At 34.5% G+C, this 6433-nt stretch overlaps 1 non-coding gene across 1 annotated transcript; it reads left to right on the top strand.

The window, feature by feature from the left end:
- The first annotated feature begins 1662 nt into the window (after positions 1-1662).
- On the top strand, positions 1663-1770 carry LOC130964538 (small nucleolar RNA R71). Its single transcript, XR_009080628.1, has one exon. It is a non-coding gene; the product is annotated as a small nucleolar RNA R71 (small nucleolar RNA).
- Positions 1771-6433: the final 4663 nt, after the last annotated feature.

Genomic DNA, 6433 nt, shown 5'->3' with positions numbered 1-6433 from the left:
AATGTCAATAGCTTGACAGTGGGCTCTCATGAAGCCTCACAGATAATCAGAGCATGGTTGTGGCCTCTCAACACAAAACTTAGAGTTTGAATGTGGGGGCTTTGTTTGACTCTGTATTGAGAGAAGCTTTTCATGCTTCGTCTCCATGTGTACAGAAGGAGAACCTTGAGTCTTGAATACAAGGTAGTCCTCATTCAATTAAAGGACCAACTCTCCTCTGTCAACATCAATCACAGCTTTTGTTGTGGCTAGAAAAGGTCTGCCAAGGATGATGGATTCATCCTCATCCTTCCCAGTGTCTAGGATTATGAAATCAGCAGGGATGTAAAGGCATTCAACCTTCACTAGCACGTCCTCTACTAGTCCATAAGCCTGTTTCATTGATTTGTTTGCCATTTTTAGTGAGATTCTTGCAACTTGTACCTCAAAGATTCCTAGTTTCTCCATGACAGAGAGTGTCATGAGGTTTATGCTTGATCCTAGGTCACACAGAGCCTTCTTAAAGGTCATGGTGCCTATGGTACAAGGTATTAAAAACCTTCCGGGATCCTCTTTCTTTTGAGGTAATGTCTGCCTAATCAAGTTATTCAGTTCATTGGTGAGCAAGGAGGGTTCATCCACCCAAGTCTCATTACCAAATAACTTGGCATTCAGCTTCATGATTGCTCTAAGGTACTTAGCAACGTGCTCTTCAGTAATATCTTCATCCTCTTCAGAGGAGGAATAGTCATCAGAGCTCATGAATAGCAGAAATAGGTTCAATGGAATCTCTATGGTCTCTAGATGAGCCTCAGATTCCTTAGGTTCCTCAATTGGGAACTCCTTTATGTCTAGAGGACATCCCATGAGGTTTTCCTCACTGGGATTCACGTTCTCCTCCTCCTCTCTAGGTTTGGCCACACCAAGTAAGGTTATGGCCTTGCACTCTCTTTTTGGATTCTCTTCTGTATTACTTGGGAGAGTACTAGGAGGAGTTTTAGTGACTCTTTTATTCAGCTGGCCCACTTGTGCCTCTAAATTTCTAATGGAGGACCTTTTTTCATTCATGAAATTTAGAGTGGCCTTAGATAGATCAGAGACTATGTTTGCTAAGCTAGAGGGGCTCTACTCAGAATTCTCTGTCTGTTACTGAGATGATGATGGAAAAGGCTTGCTATTGCTAAACCTATTTCTTCTACCATTATTAAAGCCTTGTTGAGGCTTTTGTTGATCCTTCCATGAGAAATTTGGATGATTTCTCCATGAGGAATTATAGGTGTTTCCATAGGCTTCACCCATGTAATTCACCTCTACCATTGTAGGGTTCTTAGGATCATAAGCTTCTTCTTCAGAAGATGCTTCTTTAGTACTGTTGGATGCATTTTGCAAACCATTCAAACTCTGAGAAATCATATTGACATGCTGAGTTAACATTTTGTTCTGAGCCAATATGGCATTCAGAGCATCAATTTCAAGAACTCCCTTCCTCTGAGGTGTCCTATTACTCACAGGATTCCTTTCAGAGGTGTACATGAACTGGTTATTTGCAACCATTTCAATGAGTTTCTGAGCTTCTGCAGGTGTCTTCTTCAGGTGAATAGATCCACCTGTAGAATGGTCCAATGACATCTTAGACAATTCAGACAGACCATCATAGAATATATCCAGTATGGTCCATTCTGAAAGCATGTCAGAAGGACACTTTTTGGTCAGTTGCTTGTATCTTTCCCAGGCTTCATAGAGGGATTCACCTTCTTTCTGCCTGAAGGTTTGAACATCCATTCTAAGCTTGCTCAACTTTTGAGAAAGAAAGAATTTGGCTAAGAAAGCCGTGACCAGCTTATCCCAAGAGTTCAGGCTATCTCTAGGTTGAGAGTCCAACCATATTCTAGCTCTGTCTCTTATAGCAAAAGGGAAAAGCATAAGCTTGTAGACCTCGGAATCAACTCCATTGGTCTTAACAGTATCACAGATCTGCAAAAATTCAGTTAAGAACTGAAAATGATCTTCTGATGGAAGTCCATGAAACTTACAATTCTGTTACATCAGAGAAACTAATTGAGGCTTTAGCTCAAAGTTGTTTGCTCCAATAGGAGGGATTGAGATGCTTCTTCCATAGAAGTTGAAATTTGGTGCAGTAAAGTCACCAAGCACCTTCCTTGCATTGTTGTTGTTGGGTTCGACTGCCATATCCTTTTCCTATTCGAAAATTTCAGTTAGGTCCTCTTCAGAGTACTGTGCTTTAGCTGCTCTTAGCTTCCTCTTCAAGGTCCTTTCAGGTTCAGGATCAGCTTCAACAAGAATGCCTTTTTCCTTATTCCTGCTCATATGAGAGAGAAGAAAGCAAAGAAAGTATGGAATCCTCTACATCACAGTATAGAGATTCCTTTATGTGAGTAGAAGAGAAGAAGAATAAGAATGAAGAAAGAAAGAGAAAAAGTCGAAATCAGAGAGAGGGAGAGGGTTCAAATTTTTGATGAGTGGAGGAGAAGTGTTAGTAAATAAATAAAATAAATAGAAGGAGAGAGGGGGGAGTTTTCGAAAATAATTAAAAGAAAAAGGAAAATATTTTTGTTTTTATTTTAAAATTTAGTTAGAATTCGAAAATTAAGCGAAGAAATAAAATTAAAATTAAAATTTGAAACAATTAGTTAATTAAAAGAATTTTGAAAAAGAGGAAGGTGATTTTTGAAAATTAGAGAGACAAAAGTAGTTAGGTGGTTTTGAAAAAAATAAAAAATAGTAAAACAAACAAAAATTCAATTAGTTAGTTGAAAAAAATTTGAAAATCAATTTTGAAAAGATAAGAAGTTAGAAAAAGATATTTTGAAATTAAAGTTTGAAAATGATATGATTTGAAAAAGATATGTTTGAAAAGATATGATTGAAAAGATATGATTAAAAAGATATGATTGAAATTTATTTTGAAAAAGATTTGAAAAAGAAATTTAGAAAGATTTGATTTTGAAAATTAAAGTTAATGACTTGACTAACAAAAAACTAAAAGATATGATTTTAAAATTTAAAGTTTGAATCTTTCTTAACAAGAAAGTAACAAACTTGAAATTTTTGAATCAAAACATTAATTGTTAGCCTTAATTTTGAAAAATATGAGGTAAAAATAGGAAAAAAATTTTGAAAAGTTTTGAAAAAGATTTTTGAAGATTTTCAAAAAACAAAGGAAAGAATGAAAAAGATTTGATTTTGAAAAAGATTTTGAAAAGATAAAATGTTGAAATTGAAATCTTGACTTGACTAACAAGAAACAACTTATTTTAAAATTTTTTAACTAAGTAAACCCAAAATTTCGAAATTTATGAGTGAAATAAGGAAAAGAATTTTTTTTATTTTTGAATTTTTAATGAGGAGAGAGAAAAACAACTAAATGACTCAAAACATAAAAATTATGAATTAAAACACATGATGCATGCAAGAACACTTTGAATGTCAAGATGAACACCAAGAACACTTTGAAGATCAAGATGAACATCAAGACTTATTTTTGAAAAATTTTCAAGAAAAGAAAAACATGCAAGACACTAAACTTAAAGATTTTTCATGTTTAGACACTATGAATTCAAAAATGCATGTGAAAAACAACAAAAGATACAAAGCAATAAAATATAAAGATCAAACAAGGAGACTCATTAAGAACAACTTGAAGATCATGAAGAATGCAATGCATGAATTTTCGAAAAATGCAAGAAAAATAAAAACATGCAATTGATACCAAACTTAAAATTTGACACTAGACTCAAACAAGAAACACAAAATTATTTTTCTTTTTTTATTTTATAATTTTTTTTGGATTTTTTGAAAATTATTTTGGAAAAACGAAAAAGAAGAAAAAAAATTGAAAGATTTTTGAAAACTTTTTGAAAATAAAATAAAGGTTGAAACAAGAAGAAAATTACCTAATCTGAGAAACAAGATGAACCGTCAGTTGTCCAAACTCGAACAATCCCCGGCAACAGCGCCAAAAACTTGGTGCACGAAATTGTGATCTTAATGGCGCCAATAACTTGGTACGCACAATTGTAATCTCAACTCTTTTTCACAACTTCGCACAACTAACCAGCAAGTGCACTGGCTCGTTCAAGTAATAAACCTTACGTGAGTAAGGGTCGATCCCACGGAGATTGTCGGCTTGAAGCAAGCTATGGTCATCTTGTAAATCTCAGTCAGGCGGATTCAAACAGTTATGGAGTTTTGATAATTAAAAGATAAATAAACATGAAATAAAGATAGAGATACTTATGCAATTCATTGGTGGGAATTTCAGATAAGTGTATGGAGATGCGTTATTCCTTCTGAATCTCTACTTTCCTACTGTCTTCATTCAATCATTCATACTCCTTTCCATGGTAAGCTGTATGTAGGGGATCACTGTTGTCAATGGCTACCGTCCATCCTCTTAGTGAAAATGGTCAAGCTACGGGTTACATAGGGCTAATCATCTGTCGGTTCTCACTTGTGTCGGAATAAGATCCAATGATCTTTTTGCGTCTGTCACTACGCCCAACAGTCATGAGTTTGAAGCTCGTCACAGTCATCCCATCCCAGATCCTACTCGGAATACTACAGACAAGGTTTAGACTTTCCGGATCTCAAGAATGCTGCCAATTGGTTCTAGCTTATACCACGAAGACTCTAATCTCATGGAATGGAAGACTCTGTTGTCAGGAGAGGCAATCAAACGCATGGACCAGGAATCCAAGAGATACACACTCAAGCTATTGCAGATAGAACGGAAGTGGTTGTCAGGCACGCGTTCATAGGTGAGAATGATGATGAGTGTCACGGATCATCACATTCATCCGGTTGAAGTGCGAGTGAATATCTTAGAATAAGAATAAGCTTGAATTGAATAGAAAAACAATAGTACTTTGCATTAATATTCGAGGAACAGCAAAGCTCCACACCTTAATCTATGGTGTGTAGAAACTCCACCGTTGAAAATACATAAGTGATAATGGTCCAAGCATGGCCGAATGGCCAGCCCCCAAAACGTGATCAAGAGATCAAAAGATGATCAAAAGATATGAATACAATAGTAAAAAGTCCTATTTATACTAAACTAGTTACTAGGGTTACAGAAATAAGTAAATGATGCAGAAATCCACTTCCGGGACCACTTGGTGTGTGCTTGGGCTGAGCATTGAAGCTTTCATGTGTAGAGACTTTTCTTGGAGTTAAACGCTAATTTGCAGCTTGTTTTGGGCGTTTAACTCTAGCTTATATCCTGTTTCTGGCGTTTAACGCCAGAATAGGGCAGGAAGTTGGCGTTTGAACGCCAACTTGCATCGTCAAAACTCGAGCAAAGTATAGACTATTATATATTGTTGGAAAGCGCAGGATGTCTACTTTCCAATGCAATTGAGAACGCGCCATTTGGATTTTTGTAGCTCCAAAAAATCCATTTCGAGTGCAAGGAGGTCAGAATCTAACAACATCAGCAGTCCTTTTTCAGCCTCTGAATCAGATTTTTGCTCAGGTCCTTCAATTTCAGCCAGAAAATATCTGAAATCACAGAAAAACACACAAACTTATAGTAAAGTCCAGAAATGTGAATTTTGCTTAAAAACTAATAAAAATATACTAAAAAGTAGCTAGATCCTACTAAAATCTACCTAAAAACAATGCCAAAAAGCGTATAAATTATCCGCTCATCTTTTTGCCTTCTCAAAAAGAAGAAAAATAAAAAGAGGAGAACACAATAAATGCAAATAAATTATAAAAGAAATATAAATAAAAAATGCAATAGCAACAATAAGAGAAGAAAAATAAGAAAATAAAAAATAAAACAAAACAAAAAAAAGTATTCACTCGTACGTTGAGTGCTTTTTACAAATTTTAAGCCAATTTGATTATATACATGGTTACCAAAATTTTTTTTACACCTAGCAGTACGTACTGCTGTACTGATTCTTTTATACTACCAGTAAATAATATATGTATATCTATAAGACTTTTAAAATAAACGTGATTAGACTGTGTTTGGTTTTCTAGTTGTTCAAAATTGAATTTTATAATTGATAATGTACTGAAAAATCAATTACAGATTGGTTAAAATCTTTTGAGATATTTTTTCGGATTCAACAAGAGAAGTAAATTAAACTATCCTTTTCTTTAAAAAAAAAAATTACCTTGTGTATGTATATGATGGTTTAAGTTGGACCTTGAGAGGGGATTTGAATCAAGGTTGCTTCAGATTTTTACCCTTTTAAAGATTTTTAATGATCCAGAGAAGAGAATTGAATTTATGATCACTTTTAACCTTTTAAATATTAAAATAGCAAAACATATTTGAGTTATTGATTTTGCAAAATTTGGTTTAGTGATTATACAAGTCACAATTTAGTTTTGCTTCATAACGCGCAAAATGAAAACAGAGCAGAAAAGAGAAGTTTACACTACCATATATTCTAGTTCAGTTACTTTATCAAATGTGACC

The sequence above is a fragment of the Arachis stenosperma genome, chromosome 2, assembly GCF_014773155.1.
Source record: "Arachis stenosperma cultivar V10309 chromosome 2, arast.V10309.gnm1.PFL2, whole genome shotgun sequence".
Classification (NCBI taxonomy): Eukaryota; Viridiplantae; Streptophyta; class Magnoliopsida; order Fabales; family Fabaceae; genus Arachis; species Arachis stenosperma.
The sequence above is the reverse complement of the archived record's forward strand: the minus strand, read 5'-3'. Positions and strand labels throughout refer to the sequence as shown.